A 19,710-nucleotide genomic window follows, 5' to 3' on the forward strand; every position below is an offset into this window, starting at 1 on the left:
ATGCTTCACCTCTTGCCATGTTAACAACAATTAACCTTGTCATGCATCATACTTGGTTGTGCATCATGCCTTGTTCATGTGTTGTTTGTTTACCATATTGTTTGCTTCTTTCCGGTTGTGCTTCTTCTCAATAGTTCCTGTTTCATTGCGATCATGAGGATTCGTTCGTCTACGCTTTGTTCGACTTCGCCCGTTCGTCTTCTTCATGGACTCATTCTTCTTCCTAGCAGGATTTCAGGCAAGATGACCATCACCTTGGATCTCACTACTATCATTGCTATGCTAGTTGCTTCGTTCCATCGCTATGCTGCACTACCTATCACTTGCTTATCTAGCCTCCCAAATTGCCATGTCAGCCTCTAACCTTTTCACCCTTCCTAGCAAACCATTGTTTGGCTATGATACCGCTTTGCTCAGCCCCTCTTATAACGTTGTTAGATGCAGGTGAAGCTGAAGATTGCTCCATGTTGGATCATGTTTATGTTGGGATATCACAATATCTCTTATTTAATTAATGCATCTATATACTTGGTAAAGGGTGGAAGGCTCGGTCTTATGCCTGGTGTTTTGTTCCACTCTTGCCGCCCTAGTTTCCGTCATACCGGTGTTATGTTCCTTGATTTTGCGTCCCTAACATGGTGTGGGTTTATGGGCCCCTTTTGACAGTTCGATTTGAATAAAACTCTTCCGGCAAGGCCCAAAATTGGTTTTAACATTTGCCATAATAATACTTGAACCTAATAATTAATTGGCATAGGGCGTCATGAACCCGAGGATTTTGTTCTACATAGCAGGGAGGGGTCAACGCTGATGGTGTTGGTCCCAAACGGGCAGACTGCGGGGCCACCACGGGGCAACCCAAGGATCTGGTCTTACTCGTTGGATTTCCCATCCGGACGTGTCCTGAGACTAGATACTCGCGGCTACTATCAAGGTGACGACACGCTAGGAGGCTTTGCTGGATTAGTTTTACTATTGTCGAAATGTCTTGTGCATCGGGATCCCGAGTCTGATCGGATGTCCCGCTATGGAGGATTGTCTCCGCGGATCGTGAGCTTATAATGGGCTAAGTTGGGAGACCCCTGCAGGGTTTAAACTTTCGAAAGACGTGCCCGCGGTTATGTGGCAGATGGGAATTTTTAATGTCCGGTTGTAGAGAACTTGGCACCAGATTCGAACTAAAATACACCAACCACGTGCGTAACCATGATGGTCTCTTTTTGAGTGAGTTCAAGAAGAGAACACAGTGGGGTTATGTTTTGAACGTAAGTAGTTCAGGATCACCTATTGATCATCACTAGTTTGCGAACGTTTGCGTAGCTTCTCATATTATTCTTGTACTCGTAAGTTAGCCACCATATCATGCTTAGTCGCTTGCTGCAGCCTCACCACTTATCCATTTCCATACCCATTAAGCTTTGCTAGTTTTGATACCCATGGTAATGGGATTGCTGAGTCCTCTTGGCTCACAGATTACTACAACAACAGTTGCAGGTACAGGTAATGCGATGATCATGTCGTGAGAGTGGTGCTTGCTTGCTTTGAGGTCTTCTTATGCTTCGTCGTTCAGGGGATAGGTTCCTGGTCGGCAGCCTGGGCTAGCAGGGTGGATGTCGTTTGAGTATCTGTTTGTGTTTCATCCGTAGTCGGATGTTGCTCTGGTGTATGATGTTATTGTATTCATGTGTCATTGTACGCCTTTTGTATGTATCCCCAACTATTATGTAATGGTACGATGTACTGATATCCACCTTGCAAAAGCGTCTCCAATATGCGCTTCTATCCTTGGTGGGACCTTCGAGTTCCTTTAGGATAGGGTCGCATATTGGGCGTGACAGCTTCTCACCGCCCGGCTCTAAGTTCTTCAGGGACGTTCTGCACTTTTTCAACCTTCATCCTCAAGACATCGGACCCAATTCCCTATCAAATATATGCAACTTCCAAGTGTTCTGTGAGGTGTACCTTCAAGAAGAGCCTAGTGTAGAACTTTTTAGAGAGTACTTTTACTTGAACCGCCAGAACGAGTACTCCAACGGACCCAGTTTGGAACTTGGTGGGATCTCAATCCAATGACGGAGGGATGCTATTTTCCCTTATGTGCACCTGCCGAGTCATCCAAAGGACTAGAAGCAGACATGGTTCTACTGCAAGGATACTTCTCCGGCTGATGAGAATGGACTGCCCGGCTTTCGCGCCCTGTGCCTTGAATCAAATCATCCTTTCCTTGACAAGCTGACAGCCGCTGAACGCAAAAGACTTGCCCCTACTATTGCCAAGGTTAAAGCTCTGTTGGGGAACAACTTAACTAGCATTGACTTAGTTCAATGCTGGGTCGCATGGCGGATCACCCCCTTGAGTCGCCGCTCTGGCCTAATGTGCACCTACACCGGTAGCACAAAGGATCCACTGCGCCACAGCTCCGAGGAGTTAACTGATGACACCATCAATGAGATGACAAAATCTCTTCTGAATGAGAGCCTAGCAGACTGCGGCAAGGTGGGCCTAAGCCCTTTCTGCGTAGCTAACCCGGCTCCAGGAGTAAGCCGCCAAACTTAGTTATTTAGCCTTCATCTTTAATGCTTCGTTTAATTCAACCTTTGATGATTTTCATAGGCTGATGACGATTTTTGGAAGAAAGAGTATGACCACGAAGCTGCCAAGAGAGCCAGGAAGGCCAAGAAAGCCGCCAAAAGAACCACCAAGAAGAAGGGAAAGAAGCCCAATGATTTTGAGCTGCTTGAGCTGGACGACACCTCTGAGTCGGAGGTAGCCCTTGACTCTCTTAGCTCCTTTTTTAGCCATCTTATTGACATTGACTATCATCAGGATGACACGGGGACCAGTCAAGCTCTTGAAGAAGAGGTAACTATCATTTCATCCGACTCCGAGCCTTTGCCAAGACAGAAAATCTGAAGAGTAACCCGGAAAGTAAGATTTTCACACCCCTTAGCTCATCTGGATCCTCACTTTCTTTTGAAGCAACAGCAGCATGAGAGCCGGCGACAGACTCGGATAAGCAGGGATGAAGAATTATCCTCCGGCTTACCAAACACTCCAAGGAAGCGTCGAAATGAGGTCACCCCCAACTTAAACTCTTTTTATCCTTTGGCGGGTTTCATCCGCCAACCACTCAATTCTTCCGACTCAAATTATCAGGAAACATCTCGTTCTTCCTCCGGTGACTCAACTCAATCGCATCTACCGTCTTTCAAGACTGCTCCCGGGTAATAATAATTACTTACTTTCCCATTACGCTCCTTGATACTAATATTAACCTCTCATGACTTATGAAGTGGAAAAGCCAAGCCCAGCAAAAAGAAAGGGTGAATAAGCCGGCCGAAGACCCGAAAGTCAGTGAACCGGAAGAACAAACTGCAGCCCCTGAGGCCTCTATTCCTCAACCATCTGAACCGGTTCTTGATATTCCACCAGTGATTGCTGATCCGCCTATCGATCAAGCCAATGATGACTCTTAGAATCCTGAAGCCTCAAGCCCTGTTAAGACGGCAGACACACAAAATGATGATGTAGTGATCACCAAGACCGGCTTTAAAGAGCCGGGAAGACCTACTGCCCTGGCCAAGCACTCTGCCAAGGAAGAACACTTTGAGTAGCGCAAAGTACAATTTGATGTCGCCAATTATTCTCAACTGAGCATTGGTGAAATATACTCTGGCTTCTCAGTCAAGTACACAACAGTCATGAGCTTGAAGTTGACATGGTGAAGCAGATGCTCCAAAAATTTGAGGTATGAGCTCCTCCATTCTTTAAGTTATGCATATCCTGCCAGCCCCCAAGTCTACTATTTATGATGAATTTTGAATATGTTGTAGACTTGATTACCATGAACATAAATAACAACTGTTAAAAGAATTCATTCAAAATCCAGCTTAAAGCTTCCGGTTTAAAATAGATATGTCTTGATTCGCACTGAACCCGTAGCCCCCAAGGGTCGGCTTAATTAGCATGAATGAGTCGGTCCTTTAAACTCTTGTGTAGAAGACAATATTTACTTGTGTAGTTCTCATGAGCCGGCTATGACTGTGTTCAGCACAACTGAGTCACCGTACAGTAGTAAGAAAACAAGCAATATGCATTAGCCCCCAAGTGCCAAGCATTCTTGCTCGCAAAATGCTTGGGACTTATTCATATAAACCTATGCATGAGTAGTCTTTTTTCAGAAAACAAGCAATATGCATTAGCCCCCAAGTGCCAAGTGTTGTTGCTTGCAAAAGGCTTGGGACTTCATGTTTTTAACTGACTTATGATTTTGACCCGGTGTATGTATAGACGACCACTGCTCAACTTCAGTCAGAGATGTCTGACTTGAAGACTCATCTGGAGCTACAAGAACCTGAGACCCAGAAGGCGAACTCAAAGTTTGAATTCAGTGTGTCTGAAGCAGAAGAATTGAAAGCCGACTATGAAGTTGAAAACAGCACCTGGGCTGAGGAGAAGATTGCCTTAACACAACGGGCTGAAAAGGCGGAGGCGGCTCTCCAGGAAGCGACCACTGAACTTACCGGCTTAAAACGCCAGGTGTCTCAGATGGTGTCTGCTATCTTTGGTAAGTCACCTTATGACTGTCAAATTTGAATACCTTCCTTGATGATATGAATCGCTTTTTAATCCATCCATAACTATTATGCAGGCCCCAGAAGCACCAATCTCAACCAAGATATGCTTGTGAAGTTGAAGGCGGTTTACACACTAGTGGAGCAGCTTTACACTGGTGCTCAGCATGCATTGGCCACAATTTCTCCAGCTAATGAAGCCCCCAATCTCTTGGTTGATGTGTTAAGGAAGCTTTTCATTCTGCCTGGGAGGTTTAGTGAAATGAAGCGATCATCTGCAAGAGCCAGAGCTGTGACTGCTTTAAGCCGGGGCCAAATTATGGTTACCGGAGCTAGACCCGACCGATATCTCTATCGGGTATCCAAGCTTTAAGGAGGACGACACCGCTTTTGACAAGAAAGACTTTGCTACTTGCGTGAAGGATATACGTCCCCTGGCCAGTCTGATTGCCAAGACAGACCTCACCAAGTATCAACCGGCTTATGACTTGGAAAATCAGAAGATGCCAACGCCATCTTACAAAGTGAAGGCCCTTATCCCCCAATCCTTAAGCACACTTTTGCTCCTGAAGTTGATCCGTCCAAGCTTATTGATGATGAAGCCGAGTTCCAAGCTTTGAGTGGCATTGACTGGTCATCACCAACCTTCCAGGAAATAGAACAGGACGAAGAAGTGGAGAGGGATGACCCGGAAGCATTAGGCCATCAAGAAGATTGATCCGCTGGGCGGCTCATATTTGTGATCTTCTGAAAAAAAACAGTTAATCATTTTGACTATTTGGATTCATGTAATAGGGTAACAATGACTTTGCTTTGTTGTGCCATCGTGCACGTTTATGTTGTGCTTAGCGTTGTTAAGCCGCCACTTGGTAATTATCCTTTTAGACTTGTCCTGATGTTAACTGGTGCAGATGAAAATTTTGAATTATCCTACACACAACTAGACCACAAGAATCCTTGGCGGTTTACCGCAGGACAGGTCATAATACCTTACATATAACTAGTGATGTTTAAAACAGTTTATAGATAAGGTTGATTTAATCAGAATTTAGACATAATAACAATATCGTACCTATGGTATTGAATCGTACTGCCGGTTTACGAGACTTGTGCAGTTAGGGTGTGCACCCAAAGCTTGTAAGATCCAATACTTACGAGTGCTTGATAGTATTACGTATGGGCGACTTGTCGCCTCTTAGTAAGCCGGGTTACAGAATCCACGGTAAGCTTCAAATATGAGCTGTGAGAGTGAAGGCTGTACAACCCAAATCACTTTAAATCGAAAAGCAAGATAGTATCAAGAAGAACTATTTTTTTCAAAAGATCAAGCCAAATGACAAAAACGAGGCTATGGTTCGAATACGACCAGGAAGCCGGACCAAAAGGGTTAATAGCTATGATTCGAATACGATCAGGAAGCCCCCGAATGGTTTTTGGCATTGCGCTGATCAAAGGGGTACCCACAACTATGCTTCGAATACGATCAGGAAGCCCCCCAGTGATCAAAGTATTTAACAGCTATGATTCGAATACGATCAATCAGTCGGACCAAGAGGGCTAACGACTATGATTCGAATATGATCCAGCCCCCAAGTGATCTAAGTGTTTAACGGCTATGGTTCGAATATGACTAGGAAGCCGCACCAAAGGGTTAACAACCATGATTCAAATACAATCAAGCCCCCAAGTGATCAAAGTGTTTAACGGCTATGATTCAAATACGATCAATAAGCCAGACCAAAAGGGGTTAATAGCTGTGATTCGAATATGACCAGGCCCCCTAATGATCAAAATGTTTAACAACTATGGTTTGAATACGACCAGGAAGCCGGCCAAAAGGGGTTAATAGCTATGATTCGAATACGATCAAGCCCCCATTTGGTCTTTGAAATTATAATGATGAAGACACATGATTTGTTGAAGATGAAACAACAGAGACCCTGCTTTATTATAATCATCATAATATATACATCATCAAAAATATGTACATCATAAGAGCCGGTGGCTCAAGTGTAGTAAGGCCGAAGATCCGCAATATTCCATGGCCGGCGGGTCTCCTCCTCCGACTTACGTGAGTCATTGTGCTCTTGAATATCGATAAGGTAGTATGACCCATTGTTCAAATTCTTGCTGACTACAAAGGGCCCTTCCCAAGGTGGGAATAACTTGTGCATATTCGTTTGATCCTGGATGAGCCGGAGAACCAAATCACCCTCCTGAAAGGTTCTGGATTTAACCCAGCGGCTGTGGTAACGACGCAGATCTTGTTGGTAAATCGTCGAGCGAGCTGCCGCAAGGTCACACTCCTCATCTAACAGGTCAAGTGCATCCTGTCGTGCCTGTTCATTATCAGCCTCAACATAAGCCGCCACGCAGGCGAGTCATGATGGATGTCACTAGGAAGAACCGCCTCTGCTCCGTAAACCATGAAGAAAGGCGTATAACCCGTAGATCTGTTGGGGGTAGTATTGATACTCCATAGCACGGAAGGTAACTCTTCCACCCAACAACCCGGCGTCCTCTGCAACGGAACCATAAGCCGGGGCTTGATGCCTCTCAAAATTTCTTGATTGGCTCTTTCAGCTTGACCATTGGATTGAGGGTGAGCTACTGACGAAACGTCAAGTTGAATATGCTCACGTTGACAAAATTCTTTCATAGCACCCTTGGACAGATTAGTGCCATTATCAATTATAATACTGTGGGGAAAACCAAAGCGAAAGATCACCTTTTTGATGAATTGAACCGCCGTTGCCGCGTCACACTTACTGACCGGCTCTGCTTCAACCCACTTTGTGAATTTGTCAACCGCCACCAAAAGGTGGGTCTTTTTATCTTTGGACCTTTTAAAAGGCCCCACCATATCAAGCCCACAGACTGCAAATGGCCAAGTAATTGGAATCATCCTCAATTCTTGAGCCGACACATGAGCTCGTCGTGAAAATTTCTGATAACCATCACATTTACTGACCAAATCCTCTGCATCAGCATGAGCCGCCAACCAATAGAATCCATGATGAAAAGCTTTGGCCACAAGGGACTTTGAACCCGCATGATGACCACAATCTCCTTCATGAATCTCACGAAGAATCTCGCGGCCTTCCTCAGGAGAGATGCAACGCTGAAACGCCCTAGTGACACTGCGATGGTGTAACTCGCCATTGGCAATTGTCATTGACTTAGACGCCGGGTTATCTGCCTGGCCAAAGTTTCATCCTCAGGTAGCTCACCCCGGGTCATATAAGCCAAATATGGTACTGTCCAATCTGGGATAGCGTGAAGAGTCGCCACCAACTGTGCCTCCGGGTCAAGAACAGCCAAATCTTCCTCTGTAGACAACTTGACATAGGGGTTATGCAGAATATCCAAGAAAGTGTTAGGTGGCATCGGCTTACGTTGAGACCCCAAACGGCTTAAGGCATCAACTGCCTCATTTTTCCTGCGATCGATGTGTTCCACTTGATAACCCTTGAAGTGACCGGCAATAGCATCAACTTCGCGGCGATAAGCCGCCATGAGTGGATCCTTAGAATCCCATGTGCCTAAGACTTGTTGAGCCACCAAGTTTGAGTCGTTGAAACATCTCACCCGGCTTAAGTTCATCTCCTTAGCCATCCAAACACCATGGAGAAGGCTTCGTACTCAGCTGCATTGTTAGTATAGGGAAACATCAACCTTAGGACATAACAAAACTTGTCACCTCGAGGGGAAGCTAAGACAACTCCAGCCCCCGAGCCCTCCAATTGCCTGGACCCATCAAAGTGAATAGTCCAATATGTGTTATCCAACTTCTCTTCAGGCATCTGCAGCTCTGTCCAGTCGTTGATGAAATCCACCAGTGCTTGAGACTTGATAGCAGTGCGAGTCACATACTTCAAACCATGAGGCCCAGCTCAATGGCCCACTTGGCTACCCGCCCTGTGGCTTCTCTGTTTTGAATAATATCCCCTAAGGGAGTAGAACTGACCACGGTGATGAGATGACCCAAAAAATATTGCTTAAGCTTCTGACTGGCCATGAACACCCCATAAACGAGCTTTTGCCAATGTGGATACCTCTGCTTGGACTCAATAAGCACCTCACTGATGTAGCAAACCGGTCGTTGAACCGGATATTCCTTGCTAGCCTCCTTTCGTTCCACCACAGTGGCTACACTGACGACACGGGTGTTAGCAGCCACATATAACATCAATGGCTCCTTATCAATGGGAGCAACAAGGACTGGCGGCTCATCTAGCTGCCTCTTCAAGTCTTCAAACGCGTCGTTAGCAGCATCACTCCAGACGAAGTTATCTATTTTCTTCATCATCTGATATAGCGGTATGGCCTTCTCACCCAACCAGCTTATGAACCGGCTTAAGGCAGCAATACGACCCACCAGACACTGAACATCATTGATACATGCTGGCTTTGCCAGGGAGGTGATGTCTTTGATCTTCTCCGAGTTAGCCTTGATGCCTCTGTTAGAAACCAGAAAACCCAAAAGCTTGCCTGCTGGCACACCAAAAACGCACTTGGCCAGGTTAAGCATCATCTTGTAGACCCAGAGATTATCGAAGGTTTCTTTCAAATAATCTATCAAAGTTTCCTTCTCTCTAGACTTCACCACAATATCATCCACATAAGCATGGATGTTGCGCCCAATCTGACTGTGAAGACAATTCTGCACACATCGCTGGTAAGTCGCCTGGGCACTCTTGAGCCTGAAAGGCATAGACACATAGCAGAAGGCTCCAAAGGGAGTGATGAGAGCTGTCTTCTCCTGGTCCTTAACTGCCATCTTTATCTGATGATAACCAGAATAAACATCTAAAAAACTCAAACACTCACAACCCGTTGTAGCATCAATGATTTGATCAATACGAGGGAGAGCGAAAGGATCAGCCAGACAAGCCTTGTTTAAACCCGTGTAGTCCACACACATATGCCAAGTGCCGTTCTTCTTAAGCACCAGCACCGGGTTAGCCAACCACTCAGGATGAAAGACTTTAACAATGAACCCAGCCGCCAAGAGCCGGGCCACTTCTTCACCAATGGCTTTACGCCTCTCCTCATTGAAGCGACGAAGGAATTGCTTGACCGACTTAAATTTTGGATCAATATTGAGAGTGTGCTCAGCGAGTTCCCTCGGGACACCCAACATGTCAGAAGGTTTCCATGCAAAGATGTCCCGGTTCTCACGGATGAACTCGATGAGTGCGCTTTCCTATTTTGGATCCAAATTCGCACTGATACTAAACTGCTTGGATGAGTCGCCAGGGACAAAATCAACCAGCTTGGTGTCATCGGCCGACTTAAATTTCAGCACCGGATCATGCTTTGTAGTTGGCCTTTTCAAAGACATCATATCTGCTGGATCAACATTGTCTTTGTAAAATTTCAATTCTTCTATTGCACAAACAGACTCAGCATAAGCAGCATCACCTTCTTCACACTCCAGGGCTATCTTCCGACTCCCATGTACTGTGATAGTCCCTTTGTAACCTGGCATCTTGAGCTGTAGATAAACATAACACGTCCGTGCCATGAACTTGGCATAAGCCGGCCATCCAAACAGAGCGTGGTACGGGCTTGTGATTTTGACCACTTCAAAGGTTAACTTCTCAGCCCTGGAATCATGCTCATCACCGAAGGCTACCTCCATCTCGATCTTTCCTACAGGATATGCCGACTTACCAGGCACCACTCCATGGAAAATAGTATTAGATGGCTTAAGATTCTTATCGGTCAACCCCATGCGACGAAAGGTTTCATAATAAAGAATATTGATGCAACTTCCCCCGTCCATGAGTACCTTAGTGAACTTGTATCCACTAACTTGAGGCACCACCACCAAGGCTAAGTGACCCGGATTATCAACCCGGGGCGGGTGATCCGCTCGACTCCACATTATGGGCTGCTCATACCATCGCAAGTAATGGGGAATTGCTGGCTCAACGGAGTTCACAACCCGCTTATGGAGCTTCTGGTCCTGCTTACATAAACTTGTGGTGAAAACGTGATACTGCCCACTATTCAACTGCTTTAGATTACTTTGAAATCTGGATTGCTGCAGCTAACCCCCCTGGCCGGATTGCTGATTGTAACCACCCTGATTACCTTGATTATAAACACCCTGATTACCTTGATTATAACCACCCTGATTACCTTGGTGGCCTTGGAAGCCAGAATTAGAACCGCCGTCTCCATAACCCGGGCCATGAGAACGAGCACCACTGGGACCTGCGCTGCCGCCTGGTAAATGAGTCAGAATTTTTGAAAGCCATCATAATTGAACAATCTTTCCTAAGGTGAGTAGCTGGTTTCTCCTGCATGCCATGCTTTGGACAGGGCTCATTCAGCAACTGCTCAAGAGTAGGACATGATCCACCAGTCCGAGGAGGTGGTCTTCTCTTACGACTGATTATTGCCCTGTGCATTGGTGTTAGCCACAAACTCTGAGTTACCATCAGTCTTGCGTTTACCATTGCCCCCTTGATTTGCCGGGTTATGCTGCTGACCCTTGGCGTTGCCATTCTTCTTTCCCTATCCCGGCTTATCATCATCAGACTCGAGGTCCTTGGTACTATCAGAGTCGGCATATTTGATTAGAGCCGCCATCAGCTGTCCCATATCATTACAATCACGCTTGAGCCGCCCCAGCTTCTGCTTAAGAGGCAAAAAATGACAATTTTTCTCCAACATTAAGACTACAGAACCGACATTCATGTTATCGGATGAGTGTATGAGAGCTTTGACCCGGTGCACCCAATGGGTTGTTGATTCACCCTCCTCTTGGGCGCAAGTGGCCAAGTCCACAATCGACATGGGCTGTTTGCACGTGTCTTTAAAGTTCTAAATAAACTGGGCCTTTAGCTCAGCCCATGACCCGATGGAATTAGTCGGTAACCCTTTTAACCAAGTATGGGTTGTTCCATCCAGCATCATGGTGAAAAATTTAGCGCACGCGGCGTTGCTGACCTCCAACAGTTCCATGGCCATCTCATAACTCTCGATCCACGCCTCAGGGGGTAAGTCGGCCGTGTAATTAGGCACCTTACGAGGTCCTTTGAAATCCTTGGGCAAGCGCTCATTACGCAGAGCCGACACCAAACAGGGTACACCTGTAGATCTGGAGGTCACGCCTGCCTCGACCGAAGTCGTTGGATAAACCAGAAGGGGCTGTTGAGCTGCCCGCTGAGCCGCCTGCTCAGCTTCTTGACGCACTCTGTTCTAATTAACCAAGTCAGGGGCTCCATCACACGCCGGGTCATGCCCATGTGGCCAGTCACGGCGCAGGGCGTTGCTTGAAACGGCTGGTGAGTCTATGTGCCTGCTATAACTCTGGCTTGGGTGAGGGGTCGAATGAATCCTATCTCGACTATAAGAATATGCCTCCTGCTGCACCAATGCTATCTGAAGGAGCTCTCTAGCCTTTCGCGTTTCAACCGCTGCTGGAGAGTCACCATCCACCGGGAGAGCCACCAATCGTGCCGCCGCAACAATCATGTTCTCCAAAGGATTGGAATAATGGCCCGGTGGTGTTGGGACATGTTGAGGCGGAGCGCTATTTAGACGAGGGGGTTCTGTCACGCGGGGTTGAACCGGCGTTCCAACCCCAGGTGCTCCAGCCCGGTTTATCTCTGGCGGATTACTGGACCTTGCTCCTGGCGTGCGAAAGAGGTCTCTCGCCTCGTAAACCGGAGGTAGACGAGACTGGTGCCTCCTCCTCATGATCTCATTTGAAGCGTTTTGATCCATCATAAGCTGGAAAGCCTCTGACTAAATCTGTTGGGCCTGAGCATCTAGAGCAGCTCGTTCTGCGGCTATCCTGACATCCTCTGCCGCCAGGTCTTCCTTGGCTAGTGCTACCTCATCACGTAACTTTGCAACCTCCGCATCATGCTGAGCTTGATTTGCCGGGTTAACCATGGCTATCGACAGATCTGTCAATTTATCCATTAAAGCCATCAAAACCTAAGCCGGCGGGCGCACAGGGCCTCCTGCCCTGGCTACCGTCACCGCCACTGACCCAGAAGTCATCGCTGCTGCGGTTGAAGAATTTTGCTCAGGCTGCGTCCCAGCCATGAAAATCCCAACTCTGTTTGGCGGCTCATAGGGGTCCGGAATACTGTTGCCATCGGAATAGACCCCATGCCCACCATCTTGCAGTTGATACAACAAAGTAGTCTCGCCCATGGACGACTCACCATCAGAGTAGATGGCCGTATCACCGCCAGGCATAGATCCTTCATCAAATTCCGCTTCATGGATGCATCCCACAAAGGCGTGTTTCATGGCGGGCTGAGTTCGGGCGGGTCTCACACGCTGAGCCTTCTCGATGATGTCGGTGCAGATGTCTGGCTCAGGGCCCGACCTGCCGATCTTGCCAATGAAGACGTGGATTCCGCCAAAGGGGACCCGGTACCCGTACTCAATTGAGCCGGCGTCAGGGCCCCAGCCTGCATCATTGATGTAGAGCTTACCGCGATGACTCTTGGTCATCCAGCCCACAACGTATCCCTTGAGCCCTTTGAAGCTGCCTTTCAAGAACTCGAAAACACCGTGCGCTGGCCTCACGGTGGGCGCCAACTGTAGTGGAAAGGTCACGACAGATGTCCTAGCAAAAGGACTTAGTCATGGAGCCATCGCAACTAGGTAGCTTAAAGGGGTTAAACGGGACAAAGGACACGAGAGTTTATACTAGTTCGGCCCCTTGCGGTGAAGGTAAAGGCCTAATCCAGTTTGAGGTGGTATTGCTTATGTCTCAATTACCAGGGAGCGAATCCGCTTGACCTAGCTTTCGATCTGTTGTTTCTTGTCCTGAACCGCCGCCGGGTCATCCCTTTATATACACAGGTTGACGCCCAGCAGCTCACGGAGTCCCGGCCGGCTCATAGATAACGTGTCCAGCTCGGTGACTATCTTTACATGCCTTACAATACAAGTATTTACATATATGGCGGTTTACCCCTACGGGCCTTAAGTCACCTTTGGGCCTTGGGCCCTTAACTAAACTGCCATCTTCAATATCCTCATGGGCTTCATATGATGAATCGCCATAGGTATAACCCGGCCCGTCCTGGGTGGGTCATACCTAATAGTTATATCCCCAACACCCTTCTCTCTTATGCTTGCATTAGAAGTGCTACTGCTTTTTGTATGATCCTACTCTGATGCATAGCCTTTTTTGTTACCTTCTTTCGTACCTTACCTGCTTATTCTAAACTGCTTAGTATAGGTTGGTTAGAGATCCATCAGTGACCCCCACCTTGTCCAAGATTCCCCACTTTATGTTCGATGACTTGATCAACGTGATCGATGCCCAGGCCTCCGACGCTGCACATCACCCCCCTTAGTTGTACGACTCTGCAGAGTTATTATCGAGTGCCGAGAGTGATACCTCGTCAGCACTTTTGATGTTAACCCTGTAGTGTAGCTATTCAGCCATGGTCATCGAGGGTGATTCCTCCTTCACCACCCCCGATAGCGACTCTATCGTGCAACCCCTCAAGAGTGGATCATCGAGGGTGATTCCTCCAAGTCCACCTTCACGGTTACATCGAGTGGGAATCCATTGAGGGTGATTCCTCAGGTTCCCCCCATGCTGTTTCAGACACACGGTTACTTTGACTTACCACAGAACCATGATGACATCGGGTCGGCCTCGAGGGGTACCCGCGAATGATGTGAAGTCAGGTTGATCTGGAGGATGCCTGCAAGTTTTCCACATGGCACAGACGGGCATTCTTAGCCCTTGCCGCAAGTCCGTGACACGGGGCGATGAGACCACATATCGTGGATCATTGATCATTACCACACGCTACCTAGACACTAACGATTTGGATATATGATCCGAGTAGGCCTCTAGCCTTTTTTGCACTGACCACCACGCGGGAATAAGTATGGGCACTCTACATCGTATGATTCTCCCAAAAGCTCATCAAACACCACAGTTGAGTGGCACGCGCCCGGGTGGTCCGCGTAAGCACCTGCCTATTATAAGGAGGTAGCCAGGACTGATCCCGGCCGTCCTTGCAACATGCAGGATTGCAAAGGACGATTGGCCCATGACCCCTTCGTATTTAGGATGTAGACCGACGTGTGACCTATCTGATGAGCCTAGGTAGGACTACGGCGTGTTGATCGACCGAGGCCGGTCATGACCTGATGGTGTGTCCGGCCGAAGTTGATCGAGCGTGTTGGGTAAGTTTGTGCACCCTTGCAGGGAAGATTGATCTATTCGAATAGCCGTGCCCACGGTAACGGACACTCAGAGTTGTATCCCGATTGATACAACTAGAACTAGATACTGAATGCTGAGGCATGTTATGGATATGTGGCTCCGGGATTGCTTTCTCGCAGGGAGTCGAGAAGGGATCTCTAGGCGCTAATGTTACAACATACTTGTGAAATATAATATGCTATTCTGTACTCTTCTAAATGTTGCAAGATGATGGCTTCAAGAAGATGCTAGTCTTCGATAGGCTAGGCTTTCCCCTCTATTTTGGCATTCTACAGTTTAGTCCACAGATACTACCCATTTCATTGATACCGATGCATATGTAGTGTAGATCCTTGCTTGCGAGTACTTTGGATGAGTACTCAGGGTTGCTTTGCTCCCCTTTTACTACCTCTTTTCATTCTTCTCGGATGCTGCAACCAGATGGTGGAGCCCAGGATCCAGACGCCACCACCGACGACTACTACTACCCCGAGGGTGCCTACTACTACGTGACGGACGCTGACGACGAGGAGTAGTTAGGAGGCTCCCATGCAGGAGGCCTTGCCTTATCGATCGTTGATACTTTTGTGCTAGCCTTCTTAAGGCAAACTTGTTTAACTTGTGTCTGTACTTAGATATTGTTGCTTCCGCTGACTCGTTTGTATTCGAGCCCTCGAGGCCCCCGGCTTGTAATATAAAGCTTGTATTATTTTAATTTGTGTCTAGAGTTGTGTTGTGATATCTTCCCGTGAGTCCCTGATCTTGATCGTACACATTTGCGTGTATGATTAGTGTACGATTGAATCGGGGGCGTCACAGGATGTTGCATGAAGGAACGGTCGTTCATGAAATTGCTTGGTTACCACTTTCTTTTCTTGTTCTATTTTGGTAGGTAGCCACCATATCGGGCAGTGGGATACAAACTAATAAAAGGGAAAGGTGGATGAAAAAGCAACCTCAAAGCCATCAATAGCCCACGAATAACCTGCTCCGAGGCGGGAGCTCATAGTCGAAGGAAGTGGGGGAAAACGGTCCCAATAACCAACACTCAGAAGCAGACCCCTTGGAACCTCTATCCCGGTTACCGACTGAGGGAGTCCTGGATTAGGGGGTATCCGGACAGCCGGACTATATGCATCGTCCGGACTATTGGAGCGTGAAGGTACAAGACTCAAGACTCCGTCCCGTGTCCGGATGGGACTCTCCTTTGCGTGGAAGACAAGCTTGGTGATCCGGATATTGTATTTCCTTCCTTGTAACCGACTCCGTGTAAACCCTAGCCCTCTCCGGTGTCTATATAAATCGAGAGGTTGGTCCTTAGAAGGTCGATCACAATTACAATCATAATCATCATAGGCTAGCTCCTAGGGTTTAGCCTCTACGATCTCGTGGTAGATCTACTCTTGTACTACTCATATCATCGATATTAATCAAGCAGGAAGTAGGGTTTTACCTCCATCGAGAGGGCCCGAACCTGGGTAAACATTGTGTCCCTTGCTTCCTGTTACCATCAGCCTAAGATGCACAGATCGGGACCCCCTACCCGAGATCCGCCGCTTTTGACACCGACATTGGTGCTTTCATTGAGAGTTCCTCTGTGTCGTCGCTGCAAGGCTCGATGGCTCGTTCAATCATCGTCAATGACACGGTCCAGGGTGAAACTTTTCTCCCCGGACAGATCTTTGTGTTCGGCGTCTTCGCACTGCAGGCCAATTCGCTTGGCCATCTGGAGCAGATCGACAGTTATGCCCGTGGCCACCAGATCAGGTTTGGAAACCTGAACTACACGATGGACATTCGCGGAGACTTGATCTTCGACGGATTCGGGACTGTGCCAGGAGCACCGGACAGTCACGATGAGCACGGCTTAGAGCTGCTGTCGGATAATGCTTGGGATATCACCCCTGCAGTAGCCCCGGACCTAAATCCGGAGCAGGCTGCATTGCCTAAGGACGGAGGGATGGACCCCGCCCCACAGGCCGCACACTCATCGGCGGTGGAGCCGAACACAGGTCTCACCTCTGTGGAAGCCTGTGACTCCGGACCCTCGGACTTGTATCCAGTTGTAGGTTCCAGTCCGCGTGCTCCCGAGCTCGCCGAGCCTGGTTGGGCTCCGGTAATGGAGTTTACCACTGCGGATATCTTCCAGCACCCGCCCTTTGGCAACATGCTGAACTCATTAAAGTCTCTTTCTTTGTCAGGAGGCTCTCGGCCGAGCTATGTCTGGCTCAAGTGGGAAGCAAACGACGAAGGAATTCGCTGCCCACCCACCACCCACTTTATTGCCACGGCCGATGATCTAACCGACGTGCTTGACTTCGACTCCGAAGACATCGACGGTATGGACGACGATGCAGGAGAAGTACAGGAACCACCACTCACAGGGCGGTGGACAGCCACCTCCTCATACAATATATATATGGTGGACACTCCGAAGGAAACCAATGGCGATGAGGTAACGGAGGATAACCCCTCAGGGAGAAAAACAAAGCATGGGCGTCGTCGGCATCGCTCCAAGCCCCGCCACAGCAATACCGACCCAGGAGACAAAAACAATCCGGATGGTGCCGAAGAGGAATACAACCCTGATCAGCCCGCCTTCGAGCAGGCCGAGCAGGAAGATGAGAAGGTCAGCCCAGACAAACAGGCGACCGACGGATATCCGGAGGAGGACAACTACATGACCCCTCCGAAGACAAGATCAGCCTCGGCGACAACGAGTTCGGCGAGCCTGAGGATCCCGTGGAGCAGGAGCGCTTCAAGCGTCGGCTTATGGCCACCACGAGGAGCTTGAAAAAGAAGCAGCAGCAACTCCAAGCCGATCAAGACCTGCTCACAGATAGATGGACTGAGGTCCTGGCAGCCGAGGAATACGGACTCGAGCGCCACACGGCTGACCGGCCACCCCGTGGCTGGGATAAAATGGCATACCAGCCCGAATACCAGCCCACACCCCCACGCCAACACACTACGGCCCGGGGCAACAGGCAAGACCTGCAAGATATACTGGAAAACAAAGCAGGACATCCAAGATCGATCTACGGATCACGGAAGCGTGCCCCAGCACGCGGCGATGACCATCGTGACGGGTACACCATAAACAAGTCCGACCGGGCTGAACACAACCACCCAGACCAATTCGAACTGCGTAGCCACATAGCCCGGCACAGAGGCGCCGCACACCCCCTCTGCTTCACGGATGAAGTGATGGATCATGAATTCCCAGAAGGGTTCAAACCCGTAAACATCGAATCATACGATGGCACAACAGACCCCGCAGTATGGATTGAAGATTTCCTTCTCCATATTCATATGGCCCGCGGAGACGACTTACACGCCATCAAGTATCTTCCCCTTAAGAGCAAAGGACCCGCCCGACACTGGCTAAACAGCCTGCCCGCAAATTCCATTGGCAGTTGGGAAAACCTGGAAGACGTGTTCCTCAACAACTTCCACGGCACATACGTGCGACCACCGGATGCCGATCATTTGAGCCACATTACTCAACAGCCCGGAGAGTCAGCCAGGAAATTCTGGACTCGGTTCTTAACTAAAAAGAACCAAATAGTCAACTGTCCGGACGCCGAAGCCCTGGCAGCTTTTAAGCATAATATCCATGACGAGTGGCTCGCCCGACACCTCGGCCAGGAAAAACCCTAGTCCATGGCAGCCCTCACGACACTAATGACCCGCTTTTGCGCGGGCGAGGATAGCTGGTTGGCTCGCAGCAGCACTACGCCACATTCTGGCACTTCGGACGTCCGTGACAATAATGGCAGGCCACGGCACAACAGACACAAGCGACGGAACAACGGTGACAACACCGAAGAGACGGCAGTCAACGCCGGATTCAGTGGATCCAAATCCGGTCAGCGGAAGAAGCCATTCAAAAGAAACAATCAGGGACCATCCAGTCTGGACCGCATACTGGGACGCTCGTGCCAAATTCATGGCACCCCAGACAAGCCAGCCAACCACACCAACAGAGACTGCTTGGTGTTCAAACAGGCTGGCAAAATAAATGCGGAAAACAAGGACAAGGGGTTGCACAATGACGATGATGAGGAGCCCCGGCGTCCGAACACGGGGGGACAGAAGAAATTATCCCCCAGGTGAAAACGGTCAACATGATCTATGCCACTCACATTCCCAAGCGGGAACAGAAGCGAGCACTACGGGACATCTATGCGATGGAGCCAGTCGCCCCCAAATTCAACCCATGGTCGGCTTGTCCGATCACTTTTGATCGCAGGGATCACCCTACTAGCATCCGTCATGGTGGCTCAACCGCATTGGTCCTAGACCCAATCATCGACGGATTCCACCTCACGCGAGTCCTTATGGACGGCAGCAGCAGCCTGAACCTGCTTTATCAGGACACAGTGCGCAAAATGGGTATCGACCCTTCAAGGATCAAGCCCACCAAAACCACCTTTAAAGGTGTAATTCCTGGAGTAGAGGCCCATTGTACGGGCTCTATAACATTGGAAGTGGTCTTCGGATCTCCGGATAACTTCCGAAGCGAAGAGTTAATCTGTGATATTGTCCCTTTCCGTAGTGGTTACCACGCACTGCTCGGACGAACCACATTCGCTAGATTCAATGCGGTACCACATTATGCATACCTCAAGCTCAAGATGCCAGGCCCGCGCGGGGTCATAACAGTCAACGGAAACATGGACCCCTCTCTCCGTACAGAAGAGCATACTGCAGCCCTCGCGGCAGAAGTGCAATGCGCCTCCTCCAACAAACCACCAATCCGGTGACGACAACCTCGAGGACCGTCAAGCGAGTCTGGAGCAACCCGCAACAGGATCACCAGGCACGCCAAGAGCGCGACTAGCAGTCCGGCCTCCGCTCAAACCCCATCAAAGCAGCAGTCGTGCCATGCGTACACAATTACGCACTCAAAATACCATGGGCATAGGCGGA

Source organism: Triticum aestivum, chromosome 2B (genome assembly GCF_018294505.1).
Source record: "Triticum aestivum cultivar Chinese Spring chromosome 2B, IWGSC CS RefSeq v2.1, whole genome shotgun sequence".
Classification (NCBI taxonomy): Eukaryota; Viridiplantae; Streptophyta; class Magnoliopsida; order Poales; family Poaceae; genus Triticum; species Triticum aestivum.